Raw genomic sequence first — 15,119 nt, forward strand, 5'->3', positions numbered from 1 at the left:
CTTGAGGCACCTGTAGTCTCCTCCACCCAGCCAACAATTAACTCAATATCTTTCATGGTATTACCACTGTTAATTCCGTTCTCCTCAACCCTAGCTCTAGTAAGACAGTGATCAGTAGAATATGAGAAGAAAAAAGTGAAGGGGGGGGGGGGAAAGGGGTGTGTCCTCCTCTCTCACATCCCCCTTTGCTGAGTTCATCCTGTCCATTTGTTTTGTAGATCTTGCCCTTTAGACTGATTAGTCCCATTTTTAACACTGGTACATTCAGCACTTCATATGGTTAGCTTTCCTCTGTTATGTTCTCTGACACAGTCTGAGGGCCTTCTCTAGTGGATCGTTTTGACAGGTTCTGTTTCCATTTGCCAGCCTTTATCCGAGCGTCTAGGTAGTCCCAAGCATCCTCCAGTTTTCAAACAGCCAGGTCTTGCCGTCTGACACAACTCGTAGCCACGCAGGAAAGCGCATTATGTATTTACTGCCACTCTTACGAAGTTCTGCTTTAACTTTATCAAAGGACCTCCCTTCAGCCTGCACCTCCCGGGTGTAATCCAGGACTACTTCAATGTTTGTGGTATGAAAACAGTGAAGGCCCTTCAGTCTGGCTAGTTTTAGAATCGAGATCGGTCCTGGTAGTTCAGGATTCTTGCTATGATTCATCTTGAATTTGCTCCTGGCTTTAGGGGTCATCCTGGAATCCGGTGAGTTCATCCCATCACAAATATGGCTGACAAGTCATCCGGCCACACAGATTATTTGATCAAGGCCTCCACAAACGATTCTGGTGAGGCACCTTCCGCTCTCTCAAAGTACCTGATCCGGTGAATGTTGTTCATCTGTATCTCCCCTCAGTGTCATCAGCTCTGGAAAGATAGTGGTAAGGTGGCTAATTTCCACCTTCATTTCAATGATCCATGTAGAGTGGTCTACTATTGTTTGAAATGCTAATACTGTTTTCTGAGCAATTGTTTTCATGTCAATGTATACTAAGTCAATATCTATGACTACTGAATCTATCTTCTGTTCTAGTGCTGAATGGGGACACCCGGGCTGCCACCAGCATCTTTTGCAATGACGGCTCACCCAACTCCCCTTTAGGGTCAGTTAGGAGTGCCTCAGTGTTGTCATACTGTCAGTCGTATTTCCACTACTAAATGAATATTTCTCCAGTTCATTAGAAATTGCTGACTTGCCTCCTTTATCTTGCAATTGAGTGACTTATGTATGTGATGAGTTGTAGCTTACCCTAGCACCAGGTATACAACTCCTTAGAGCTTGTGCCTGCCTGCTGTTCATCTCTTAATCTACTTTAGTGTCCTGGGCAGCGTCAGTGCCCCCCCCCCCTCAGTCCAAGTTAACCTTGTCTGTGTGACAAGTGGCTGTGCAGGTGTCAGCACATATGTGAGTTTGGTCCTCCTTACAATTCCCCTTCATTAATAATCTCCTTATGTAAGCAAAGTACAGAGGGGCGCCCCCCGTCCAATATCTTGTATGTGGCCAACAGTTTCTAGTGATTTTCACTACCATTTATAGCCCAGGTGAGTCTGATTGTCTCTTGTTTGTGGGTAGGGCTCATGATAGGGGGAGAGGTCAGCTCCAATACTACAATTGCTTGGTGTACCATGGCCTACCTCTGGTCTCACTTGGACCGAAGGCACCTATTACTGACCGGCAGCTTATGCATCCGGCCGACTACAGCCCGCCTCTCGGCCTCTCTTACCGGGCGAGGTTACCTCCTTCTCTAAGCTGACCTGCCCGCCTCCTCAGGAGCCACAGTGTCTCTTCTCCTCTGATCCGTTCCCCGCGTCTGCCTGCATTGTGTGCTGGTGCCAGGTTGCTGGCTTGTTCTAGCCCAACGGATCTCAGATGCTCATGGCATGGGGAACTCTAACTTCTTGGGCTTTCATGGGGCCATGGAAAAATGCAACAGGTCCCACGTGTCACACTCTGTCTCTGTCGCTGAGGCTGATGTGGATATGAGTTATTTTTATGCCTCAAATCAGGCCAGAATAAGTCAGTGTCAGTGGGAGCTCTCTCTTAGACCACCATCTTGCTTTGGCACTCATACCATGCCTGAGCCTCTAGAGGGACTAAATAATCTATTTACCAGTTATCTACCCTCTACTATACTTAGGGGCTGATTAGGATGGCGGACGGACCTGCATCCGTTCGCCACCCCAGAGGAGGAGGGACCGTCCGCAGGGGCAGCGGTGGTCCCTCCGTGCTAATTAGGATGTGACCGCCACCCTGGCGGTCACACCTTGTATTTTTAACATTGCGGCGGGTGCTGCTTGAAGCAGCACACGCCGCAATGTTAAAAAAAACATGTTTTCCTTTGCGTGCACGAAGCTGCAGGCACCGCGTGGTGCCTGCCACTTCGTGCACGCAAAGGTAGGGGGGTCCCCCCATGTGCAACCCCCACCCCCCCTTCACCCCTGGGGGCCTGCAACGGGCCCCCAAAGAAAAGACCATATGCCTTTCCACGGCGGAAATGCCGCTGTGGAAAGGCATAGGACCGCCAACATCCTAATGTGCCTGGCGGTGTCTGATAGACACCGCCAGCCATGTTAGAGCTTTTCCGCCGCGGTCGGATGGCGACCGTGGCGGAAAAGCTGCGGACTGAAAAAATATCCCCCAGCCATCCTAATCTGGTGGGGGGTCTTTTTCCAGTCCGCAGCGGATACTCCGCATCCTCCGGGCCGGCGGTGGCTTCCGCCGGCCTGGAGGATGCGGATTATCCACAATCCTAATGAGCCCCTTAGTTAGTTATACCTTATTTCATTGTTCAACACCACAGTGCTTGTTCTTTTCCTGAGCTGATGGACTGATTCCTGATGGTCCTGAGATTCAACAGCGCATTTTTTACTGAAAGGTTGTTAAACTTGGTGACTGGGGTGCTTAATTATGGTACATGTGGTGTGCATTTTTCGTATGAACACTTACATATGGTACTTTCTCCAGACATTCTTACTTTGACAGTAAGAACACATCAAGAGGGACTGTTGGTTCAGACACAGAACAAGAGAAGATACTACAATACACTAAGACGATCACAAGAAACCCACGCTTTAAGTACACACAGTTCAATTATTTACACCAGGCATATTTGTCTCCTGAAAGACTATTGCAGATTTTTCGAGGCTCTACAGATAGGTGTCCCAGATTCTGAGAACCCTGTGCGAATTTCATGCACATTTTTCTTTTAATCTCTTTTTATTGGTTTACAGATGGAAAGAAAACACACTGTGAGATAAGTCTTCACATAACATTGTAAAACAACCACATGCCACATATGCAGAATATCACACGAGGAATGACCAGTAGTTGACCATTACATTATGAGTGCCCAATCGCAATGAGTTAACACAGTACTGCACTCCCAATAAACTGAAAGTGCCCAGAGACTATGTGCGCCTCCCTCAGGGTCCCACAATCAATTACTACCAGTTTCAGTTGTCTCTGCCTCAACAGCTTCTAATTGCGCCAGTAGGTACTGTTGTAAGGGACTCCAGATGTCTCGTGGGCGAGACGATGGCGGCATAAGCTCGGCATATGTGTTCAGTTGTACTTGGCAAAATGTGAGGTCCTGCAACCATTCTTTAAATTTGGGCGCCCTTACTCTCCCCCATCTTCATGCCACTCTGCGTGTGGCTATCAGACAGGAGCTCCATTTATATATGCTATATGCCTCCTGTAGCGGACGTCTAGCTCCTTGGTGTAGCCTAATATTGTGACTAGCAGGTGTCTGGGATGTGCAGGCCAGTCATCTGGTGAAGCACCTCTAGTATTTCTGTCCAGTATTGTCGAACAGGGGCGCAGTCCCAGGCCAGGAGTTGAAAGTACGCCCCCTTCTTCCCACATCTATCGCAACAGTCTGTGTCTCTAAGGTGAAAGCGCATGAGTTTCGCGGGTGAATAGTAGAGGCGGTGCAAATATTTGTAGTGGATAATTCGCAATTTGCTACTAGCAGATATGTTCCCTGTCTGCTGGCAGCAGTAGGTCCATTGGTCATCTGTTAAAGAGAAGCCTGGATTTCATGCGCATTATGTGGGGAAGTACAAAAATTGCACAATACTGGGCCCAGATTGTATCAATCTTATCAAAGGTATCTGATAAAGAAATACCCTAAACCACACTGACCTGTATTTTGGGCCAGATACATAGCCCAAAGGCACACAGACACACAACTAGATTTATCGATTTAGGACTGATACTTGCCAAATGGGCCGTAGCTATGGCATAGAAGTCCAGGCACCCACCAGAAACCAGATCTGCAGAGGTGAACCAGAGCTGAGATACCAGTTTCTAATAAAGACTTCTAACCATATTCTCCAGGTATCAGATTGGATCCAGAACATTTTGAGCAGACCATCTGCGCACCGTTAGGTGGCGCTGCATGGCTGTCCACTGACATCTGCTCTGGATGTGACGTGCGCGGTACATGTATAGGCGCTACCCCGACATCGGCACTGACTAGCCCAAGCCAAAGGTCTGGTTTGGACACATTGTCTCTGTCCTTTGATAGACCCAGTAGACATTGTGATTTTGGAGGTGGTGATTATGACGCGGCTACAGGTTTCTGGACCCAGTTGATGAACTAGCCTAATCCTACCATGAGGACATCTGGTATGAGGAGCTAGATGATGCCAGTGACTGGACATACCTCCAGATTCTGGCTTGGTCTCTCCTCTGTGACCTGCCAATTAGGAAAAATGCAAAAACAACAGTTGATGGACAGAATGCAGAACAATGTCATACAATCACCACAGTACAGAGATCTGGGCCTAAATCCATCGTTTTTTTGCTCACCATGCCATTCCAGTTTGAACCCAGCCATATGCAAATCAGTCTTGACCCTGTGCCCCATTGGTTTCGCTTTGTTCGCCCTAAGTTGGCAGGGTATGCCCAGACGTGGGTCCCTTGCTCACTTTGCCACTGTAGTCAAGCTAGCCTGGTTGTTGACAGCTGATTAGCCAGAAACCGGTCCCAGGATGCTTGTTTCCAGTCCAGGGAAGACATGGCTTGGCAGTTCGGGCTGGACTGTTCCCATGAGGCACAGGGTCAGACTGATTTGCATATGGCCATGTCTGAACTGGAGTGGCGGCGTGAGCTAAAGAATGACGATGGATTTAACCCAGGTCAGTTGATTGGGGGTGAGTGCTTGCAATGTTTAACACTCCATCCATCATCCCCTTTGGTTTCGCTCTGCCAATTAGGAAGGCACATCCTTCGCCATGGCGGTGAGAAGGGCAGTGGAGGTTCTCAACCTGCAGCTTCCCTCTATTGAGGACTAACCTCATGACAGAGGTGCTTCAACCGGGACTAATGTGCTACACAAACAAATGATGGACGGAATGCTGAATAAATCATACATTCACCCACAGTCAAGAGATCTGGGTTAAATCCATTGTTCTTTTGCCTACCATGCCACCCCAGTTTAGACCAAGCCATGTGCAAATCAGTCTTGACCCTGTGCCTCAGGGGAACAGTTCAGACCGAACTGCGAAGCCAGGTCCCCCCTGGACCAGAAACAGGCCTCCTGGGACCATTTTCAGGGTAACACCCCTCAACAGCCAGGCTAGCTTGAATCCAGTAGCAAAGTGAGCAAGGGACCCACGTCTGGGCATACCCTGCCAAATTAGGGCGAACAAAGGAGATGACGGAGCACTGAAATTTTTCAGACACTCAACCCCAGTCACACATCTGAGTTGAATCCATCATCGTTCTTTAGCTCAATTCGCCAACCCAGTTCAGACCCAGTCATATGCAAATTAGCCGTGACCCTGTGCCTCATGAGAACAGTCCACACTGAGCTGCCAAGCCAAATCTTCCTTAGACCGGAAACAAGCATCCCGGGACCGGTTTCGGGGTAACACACCTCATCAGCTAGGCTAGCTTGAATCCAGTGGCAAAGTGAGCAAGGGACCCCCGTCTGGGCATACCCTGCCAACTTAGGGCAAACAAAGCAAACACAAGGAGTCTGGTACTTCAGGCTGGACTATTCCCATTGGGTGCATGGTCAAGACTGATTTACATATGGCTGGGTTCAAACTGGAATGGCATGTGGAGCAAAAAAACTATGGATTTAGGCCCAGATCTCTGTACTGGGGGGATATATGACGTTACCACGCGTTCTTTTACCACGCAGACCATTACCACGCATTTTTTACAACGCAGGACCCTTTACCACGAATACCTTTACAACGCAATACACTACAACGCAGGTACTATTACAACGCATACCATTACAACGTAAGTATAGGTAAGTAAATAATATGGTAAAATAATGTAATTATTAATAATATTTTTTTTAATTAATAAATTATTATTTTAATATTTAATATTTTAATTATTTATATTAATATTTATTTATTAATTTTTAAATATATATGTTAAAAATACCCCTGTACCCCAAAACCCAAACCCAGCCCTGAAACCTAAAAATACCCCTGAACCCCAAAACCCAAACCCAGCCCTGAAACCTAAAAATACCCCTGTACCCCAAAACCCAAACCCAACCCTGAAACCTAAAAATACCCCTGTACCCCAAAACCCAAACCCAGCCCTGAACCCTAAAAATACCCCTGTACCCCAAAAACTGAAAACTGACCCTGAACCTTAAAAATACCCCTTTACCCAAAAACTGAAAACTGACCCTGAACCCTAAAAATACCCCTTTACCCAAAACTGAAAACTGACCCTGAACCCTAAAAATACCCCTTTACCCAAAAACTGAAAACTGACCCTGAACCCTAAAAATACCCCTGTACCCCAAAAACTGAAAACTGACCCTGAACCCTAAAAATACCCCTTTACCCAAAAACTGAAAACTGACCCTGAACCTTAAAAATACCCATTTACCCAAAACCCAAACCTAAAATATTTTAAATAAAATAATATACTTACCAATACTTACGTTGTAATGGTATGCGTTGTAAAGGTATCTGCATTGTAAATACCTGCATTGTAATGGTATGCGTGGTAAAGGGTCCTGCGTTGTAAAAGTTGCGTGGTAAAGGTAGGTCGTGGTAAAAGTTGCGTGGTAAAGGTTGTATACCGTACTGGGGTGAATGTATGACATTGTTCTGCATTCTGTCCATCAATTGGTCTTTTTGCATCAACCAGGACTAAGCTCTGTGGAGCCCCTCCTCCCCATTAATAAAGCCATCACCAAATCCTGCACAGGGGTGCTCATACCCAGGCCTGCCACCACTTCCTGCACACCTGGAGGCCCAGCCATCCTCTCCCAGCACCCCTCCCCTGAGAGACTAGTGATGCACGCCTCGACTGCTAAAGTCCACCCTAGTGTGTTCACTACCGCACTACTGTAGAATGAATCCAAGAGGCTGAACACTTTCGAGAAGAGGATTTTTTCTTTCACCAGTCTAGCACTGTGGTCTGTGAACACGACATGCCTCTTAGGCCTGCATACCCACATGCCGAGGGACTTAGTTTTAAAAGTGCTGACCATGGTCCCAAGTCATTTTGAACCAGGTGATACTGGATGACTGGTGTGGACTGGACACCACTGAGTTGCTGTGTAGGGCAATTGCCTCCAGGGTAGCACTTCACCATCATGCCTGGTTCAGATCAACTGATTTCCCTGGAGATGTCCAGTAGTTTCTGATGGACATGCCTTTCGATGGTTCCCGCCTTTTCGTCAGCTAGGCAGATACATTGCTTGAGTACTTCAAGAAGAATTTGGTCACCGCCATGTCATTGGGTCGCTCCTGGCCCCCATGCCAATCACACTCCTCCTTTCATCCTTTCTTTTTTAAGTTCAAGAAAAATTTTCATTGATATAAGAGGAAAACAAGGTGTCAATACAAAATACAAAAAAAAAAAAAGTATAAAATATTCAAAACAGTGGTAAACAATGCGAGCAATAAAGTTATAAATAATAAGAAGAAGAAAATCCGGGCAATAATGCTAAAGAAAGGAAAAGAAAAACATTAGTTATATAAACATGGAAGTACACAGGAAGAGTATGAAAGTGGTAAAATAATGAAAAGAAGGAATGTAATGAGCATTTAAGGGGGTTTAGGGACTTCTTGCTGCGAGGGCAGCGGGTGAAACAAGCGATTAGCACAAACATCAAAGTAAAGCGTGACAGGAAACCATAAGTCCATACGTTTTGCAGCCATGTGAGCTGGGAAAACAAAAGCAGTATCAAGTCTGTGATTATGGCAAACGTTATACCACCACGCCTTAAAGGAAATATTGGAAAAGTTCTTCGAATTGGCTGTGATCTGTTGAAATGCAGCAGCTAGCAATAAATCAATAATCTGAGGTTTTAGTTCAACATCTTCCCAACAAGGGGAAAGACTTCCTAGAAAAACGTTAGTATGAGAAAAAGGAATACAAGTATGAAAAATTACATTAATTTGAGCCCAAACCTGCAACCAGAAATCATGAACAGATTTACATAAGAACAACATATGAAACAAAGTCGCCTGTGGGGAGGAGCAAGACCAGCATGTATGAGGAGTGTTATGAAGGTCAGAGGGTGTAAAAAGAAGCCTGTTGTAGATGAAGAACAGGGACTGTGTTAAGGTCGCCGCTCTTGAGGATTTGCGGATCTTAGTCCAATTCTTGTCCCATAAAGAAATTGGCCAGGATGTGGTGAAATCATGTTCCCAACACTCCTCCACTTTAGATTTGGGCCTAACGGAGTCATTAGTATGAAGATATTTGTAATGGAGGAAGCCCTGGGAGTAGTGCGTAAAAAGAAGTGGAGTGATGAGGTAGGGGTGGGAGAGATAGGAGAGAAATGCATCTGAGAAAGGCGAATGTAAGTTGTCAGTGCGGCTTCCTTAAGTAAGAGGTAATTACGGGTAAAGGAAGTAGGTAGACCATACAGGGAGCGAAGAGTAGTGAAAGGTATGAAGGAAGATTGGGAGAAAAGTTGGGAAATCCATATCAGCCCCCTTCGGTGCCATGTCTTCCAAAAGAAGGGTTTGTTACGAATAAGGAGGGCGGTATTATGCCAAATGATAGAGGAGAGAAAATCAGCAACAGTCGTAGGGGAGGTGGGAGAAAAAGATAAGAGCAATTTAGTAGTGAATTTGTGAATGGGAGTAGGAATGGAAGAGGGTTTACGTGAGAAAGAAAGATATTCAGCAAAAGAAAAAGGAGAGAGAAGAAGGCGCTCAAATTTAGCCCATAAAGGATAAGGAGAGCTGGGATCTTGCTACCAGAAGGAAGCTTGTCGTAACAGGAACGCTTTGTGGTAGGCAGGGAAATCTGGGAAATTGACCCGGCCTTCTGATTTGGGGCGAATCAATCGTGCGAGGGATATTCTAGATTTTTTGTTATTCCAAAGAAAGGACATCAAAATGGAGTTAATCTTTTTGAAAAATTTAGAAGGAATGGATATTGGAATGTTAGAGATAGTATAGAGGACAATGGGGGACAACATCATTTTAATAGTGTCGAGGCGACCCCACCAGGATAAGTAAAGAGGGTGCCACCTGGACGTTAAGTCCAACAATTTTTGAGTACATTTAGATAAACAAAGGGAAACAGTGTCTGAAATAGAAGGGGTAACATGCAGACCAAGATATTTAATATGTGAGGAGCTCCATGTGAAATTAGAAGCAGTAAAATCAGGTTTAAATGTGAACTTCGTCAAGGGTAAGATCTCACACTTATCATTATTAAGTTTGTAGCCAGATATTTGGGAATAATCACTCACTTCAGCAAGGAAGGCGGGTATAGATTCAGTGGGATTAGAGATAAAGAGTAGGATATCGTCCGCATAAGCGGCCAGCTTAATTTGGGAATCTGATATTTGAAAGCCATGAATATTAGGATTTTGACGGAGTTTAGATAAAAAGGGTTCTAAAGCCAAATTAAAAAGAAAAGGAGATAAGGGACAACCTTGACGGACCCCTCTCCCCAAAGTGAAAAAGGAGGAAACTTGGTCATGAGAACACAAACCGCTGCACGGGGATTAGAATATAGTAAAGAAATTAAAGAAATAAATTTAGAACCAAAACCAAACCATTTAAGGGTATGAAAAAGATAAGTCCATTCAACCCTATCAAATGCTTTCTCAGCGTCTAAGGCAATCGCTGCAAGGGGATGGGGTAAGGGATGAGATTTGGATAAAACATTAAATAAAAGTCTGGTGTTGTCAGTGATAAATCGACCCTTGACGAAACCTGATTATTCCTCACCCAGAAGGTCTGGGAGAAGAAGGTCAAGGCGTGCTGCAAGAGATTTAGCAAATATTTTATAGTCAATATTGACCAAAGAGATTGGTCTATAATTTTTGCAATATTGAGCGTCTTTCCCTTCCTTAGGTATCAGACAAATGTGCGTGTCAGAGAAAGAACCTAAGGAGGCACCTAAAGTGAGAAATGTATCTATGAGGGAGTGTAGTTTTGGGATGAGAAGCTTCGAAAAATGAACGAAGAATTCAACAGTAAAGCCATCTGGCCCAGGGGCTTTATCTTTTTTGAGATTTTGGAGTGCTGTAAGTAATTCTTTTTTTTTTTTTTTTTTAAGAACCTTTATTTGCTTAGCACGGAAATACATACATGGGCCTACAACCAATCTGGCCAGCCGCTATTCAAATCGGGTAAAGAGTAACGAAGTGTAAAAAATATACAGCGGTCCGGAATTCAAAGGCTGATTAGCATCCAGGATATGACATACATTGAAATTACCATGCAATAATAAGGATCTGAGACGGTTCATTTTACAAGAACGAAAAATAAAGTAAAAATCAATGTCGCACAGCCACACACGCCCCTATTCCAGCTAACTAAAAGCAAAAAGTTGTACGCCAGTGATGTACATAGATTATGAGTGACGGGAGAAGGGGTACAAGAGTCAGGATAGATGCAATAAGCACATAGCAATCATGGCGAACTAGCCCCACCCCTCGAGGCGAAACACACTATAGGAGACATGGAAGACGACGACATCGAAAAGGAAAAAGGGCAAAGGGCCATAGAAACAAAGAGAGAACAAAATAACAGACCCATCCCCCAACCCCCAACCCTGCACCCCTGCAGAAGGCTACGGCCTACCCCCCCAGCAGCGTGCCTGTCGCCCTAAATAAGAGACCCGAAATACAGAGAAGAAAAAGAGAAAAAGAAAGAGAAAAAATACAGGAGGAGGGCCCTCGATCTGGTTATCCGGCCCCTCCCACCTCCACGTGCAAAAAACGTCAAAACAGCAACGGTAAAAGGAGTACAAATAACAGCAATCACGTACAACGCAATCAATTACATCCCCGCTAAGCACCCCTTAAATCACCATTAACCATCTATGAGTCCCTCCATGCCCCAAGCGAATTCACCCCTGGCCTCTTCTGTCAATAGTACCAACGTTGAACCATCCCTCAGACGGGATACAAGGTAGCACAAAGGGTCCGATTGCACCGGGAGGATCAGGCAATGTCTTCGTTACATAGAGTCCCAGCCACCGAAATCTCGCCGACGATGCACGGCGGAGGTTTAAGCGTGACAATAGCACCACCGCCAACAGTCTCGAGTCCGAACACAGTCCCCCCTGACATGGAAAAGGAATCATACGATGCGGGAAGCGCCGAAACCCTGTCGGGCCGCCCAAACCGTGGATCGATGCAGTTCCCCCACTCGCCGATCAGAGAAAGGCTCCGGTGAGACAATCACATGTGCAACAGGTGTATCTTCAGCAAGCCCACGAACCAGAGCCATCCGCGTCACCAAAAAAGTAGACTCAGCCGGGGAATATGTCAATGAATCAGAGGCGGACACATCGGCGCCTCCTTGAGGGCGATACATGCCGTTACAAAATGGCGGGTCAACAATGGCGGCCATCCTTTTCCCCAGTTCTCGGCCTCCCGGATCAGGGTAGTCTGCAGGGTTGTTAGTGCAGCCAGTACATTTCTGGGTGTGGGTGTTTTCTCGCGGAGCCAAACCCCGGGACTCTCTTGTGCACCAGTTTCTCTGCCCGGATGAGGGGCGCGCAAGAAGGCAGCATCTGCCATTTCAGCCGTCACGGTCTCTTTCTCCTCCACCGCGCCTCAGGATCGAGTCCAACCTCCAGAATCAGCAGGATTCACAGCGGGATCTCAATAGTCGGGGCAGGCAACAAAAAGGAGAGTCACCAAAAGGCTAAACAAGCTCCCTGCTGCTCCCCGGGAGGCACCCACCGGTTCCCGGAGGGGACTGTTAACACGGCCGGGTAGCACACCGAAGGGGAACTGGGCACCATGGACTCTCTCCGGCCCAGCTATATCGCACCTCCCACAGGGCAGCCCACTATTGGGAGTGGGTTGGCAACATCTCTTCCGGCTCTCAGCTCACAGGTTCTCTCCGTACGGCTTCCCAGCGCAACCAAAGGCCATCGGTGTTGCAGTCACGGCCGGACACTCTCTGCACTCGAGATCCCGGTCTCAGCACCTCGAAGGCCGCCAAACAATCGGGGACATTTCTTCGGGTCTACTGCACGGTGGAGCCTCAGAAGTAGACGGTAAGTGAATGCTTCCCTCCACCTACTTAGATCAGCAAATACTGTTCAGGTTAATCGCCAGGATATATGTGCGGGGCGGGAGGGCTCACGGAGCCAAGCGTTTATGCAGCCATCCCGATCGCCATCTTGGCTCCTCCTCCCTGTAAGTAATTCTTGTTGAGAAATATCAAGCTCTAAGTGAGAGAGGTCAAGAGGGAAGTGGGCAGGGAGAAAAAGCAGTCTAGGGACTGAGGAGGGTTGGGTTTCGGAGGAGTACAAGGTTTTGTAGAAAGCAGAGAATTCAGTGAGAATGTCCGTATCCTTATGTTTAAGAACAGAGTGTGTATCAAAGATGGATTTATTTTTATTTATTTTATTTATTATTAAATTTATATTGCGCACAGCTACCCGTAATGGGTTTCCCGGCGCCAGGGACAGACTAAAGAAGAAAAGACAGGTGATTGCTGAATAAAGAATACACAGAGCCGTGATCAGTTAAACAACAAAGTTTTCAGTTTTTTGCGAAAAACAAAAAGATTAGTCTCCATTTTTAGCGCCAGCGGAAGAGCATTCCACATCTTCGGCCCCAATATTTAATTTGTTATCCTTGACTTTCAAATAATTAGCTAATACCTTCCCAGCCTTATTTTTGCCTCCATAAAACTTTGCACTCGATTTTAATAAATATAGGGAAGCATCTTCTGTAGATTTCTTGTTAAATGTCATTTTGGCATTAATCAGGGCTGTTAAACTGTCTTGCGAATGAGAGGTGAAATAAGAGTGCTCCAATTTCTTAATATCAAGGAGAAGATCGGCCGTGAATTTGCGGGCAGTTTTCCGTTTCTTAGCCACATAACCAATTATGAAATCTCTCGCCGCAGCTTTGAAAGCATCCCAAATGGTATGCTTGGGGATAGAAGGGGTATCATTGAACAAAAAATACAGTAAAGGAGGTAGTAAACTTGGGATCCAAGAGAAGGGTGTTATCAAAGCGCCAACGCTTGGGTCCAGCTGATTTAGGAAGGATGTCAAGTTGAACTGAAGTGAGGGCGTGATCTGAGAGTAGAATCGAGCCAATCTCGGCATGAACAAGGGTCTGGGCAATATTATGAGTAACAAAAATGTAATCAATCCGGGATTGGGAATGGTGGCATGGAGAATAAAAAGTAAATTCTCGTGCATCCGGATTGCACAAGCGCCAAGCATCGGTGAGCTTATGTTGGGAAATGGCTTGGGAGAAAAGTTTATGGGACTTGTTTGGAACATAATGGACTTTGGAGTGTCTATCAAGGAAGGGATCAAGGGGCTGATTGCAATCCCCCGCTAGGATGAAGTTATCATCAATAAATCTGGTGATATGATGGGAGAATGTATGCCAAAAAGCGGGGTCACCACCAGTGGGGGCATAAACATTAAGAAAGGAAATTGGAACATCCTTAAGAGACAGTTTAACATACGTCCAACGACCTTCAGCATCCGACTCCTGAGCAAGCAAAGAGTGGGATAAAGTTTTGCGACATAAAATAGCCACTCCATTACGCTTACCATCGCCTTGGGAATAGTAAACTTCACCCACCCATCCTTTTTTTAGTTTAGCAGATTCTACATCAGACAAATGAGTTTCTTTAAAAAATGCAACATCATCATTTAAACGAGCAAGGTGAGACAAAATTCTCTGTCTTTTGATTGGAGAATTAATGCCCTTAACATTCCATGTAACTATTTTTAACGACATAATATAAAAGGTAGATTGAGAGTAGCAAAAAAAGAAAGTCAAAAAAAGAGCCCAGAGGAGAAAACAAGCAAGAGAGAGAATAATGGTCTTGAGATAAGAGGATAAAGAATATGATATGAGGTAGAAAAATAGAGAAGAGGAATTGCGAGTGAGGTAGCGAGATAAGTAGTGAAAGTGTAAGAAAAAATGAAGAAAGGTGATCTAAAATAAAAGAGATCAAAGTCCAGAACAGATGTAAATCAATAAATAAAAAAACATAGGAAAAAGGAGGAGGGAAAAAGGAGAGAAAGGAATATAAGGAGAAGGAGAAAGTGTAGGTAAAAAAGATGATAGAGAAAATCATTAGAATAAGTAGACAAAGGAGACAAATGCAAGTGACAGATAAAGAGACATAAAAAGAGAAAGGGCAAAAAGGTTGATGAAAGCAGGGAAAAGGAGACACCTTTGAACAAAGTTGAAATTGGAAAAGAAGCAGGAAAAGGGGAAAAAAGGGGAAGGCAAACATTAAAGGGAGGAAGGAGAACGTACTTACGAGGGGTGGAACCAGGGGAGGACAATCAAGATGGAGAACAAACGAGAAAACTGAGGGGGGTAGCGCCAACTGGAGGAGGCAAGACATCAAGTGCGAGCGGACCATCAGGCCGGGGGGAACAGCACGCAATGAAAAGTGGATTCTGTGAAAAAAAAAAAAAACATGAGGAGAGGGGAACATCAAGAGACGAATCAACGGAAACATAGTACCAAACAAGGGTGAAAAACGTATGAACAGGTCATATAAATATGAGGGAACAAAAAACAAGGGAATTCATATAAGGAGAAAGTTAGCGTGACAAGCATGACAAAGTCAACATGAACTGTGTGAACCAAATAAAAAGCAATAGCAACTCAGGAAAGTCATGGAGGGAAAGCAGATGAGGAGCCGGAAAGGTCCATGTCAGATGTT

General features: G+C 45.4%; 1 long non-coding RNA gene across 1 annotated transcript in view; it reads right to left on the reverse strand.

Annotated features, from left to right (window-relative positions):
- The window catches only part of LOC144761847 (uncharacterized), a 70,615-nt gene that overhangs the window by 37,883 nt on the left and 17,613 nt on the right, over window positions 1-15,119 (reverse strand). Inside the window, exon 2 of the long non-coding RNA XR_013595917.1 lies at window positions 14,709-14,850. This is a non-coding gene — a long non-coding RNA (uncharacterized LOC144761847). The remainder of the gene's footprint in view (window positions 1-14,708; window positions 14,851-15,119) is intronic.

Source organism: Lissotriton helveticus, chromosome 6, assembly GCF_964261635.1.
Source record: "Lissotriton helveticus chromosome 6, aLisHel1.1, whole genome shotgun sequence".
NCBI lineage: Eukaryota > Metazoa > Chordata > Amphibia > Caudata > Salamandridae > Lissotriton > Lissotriton helveticus.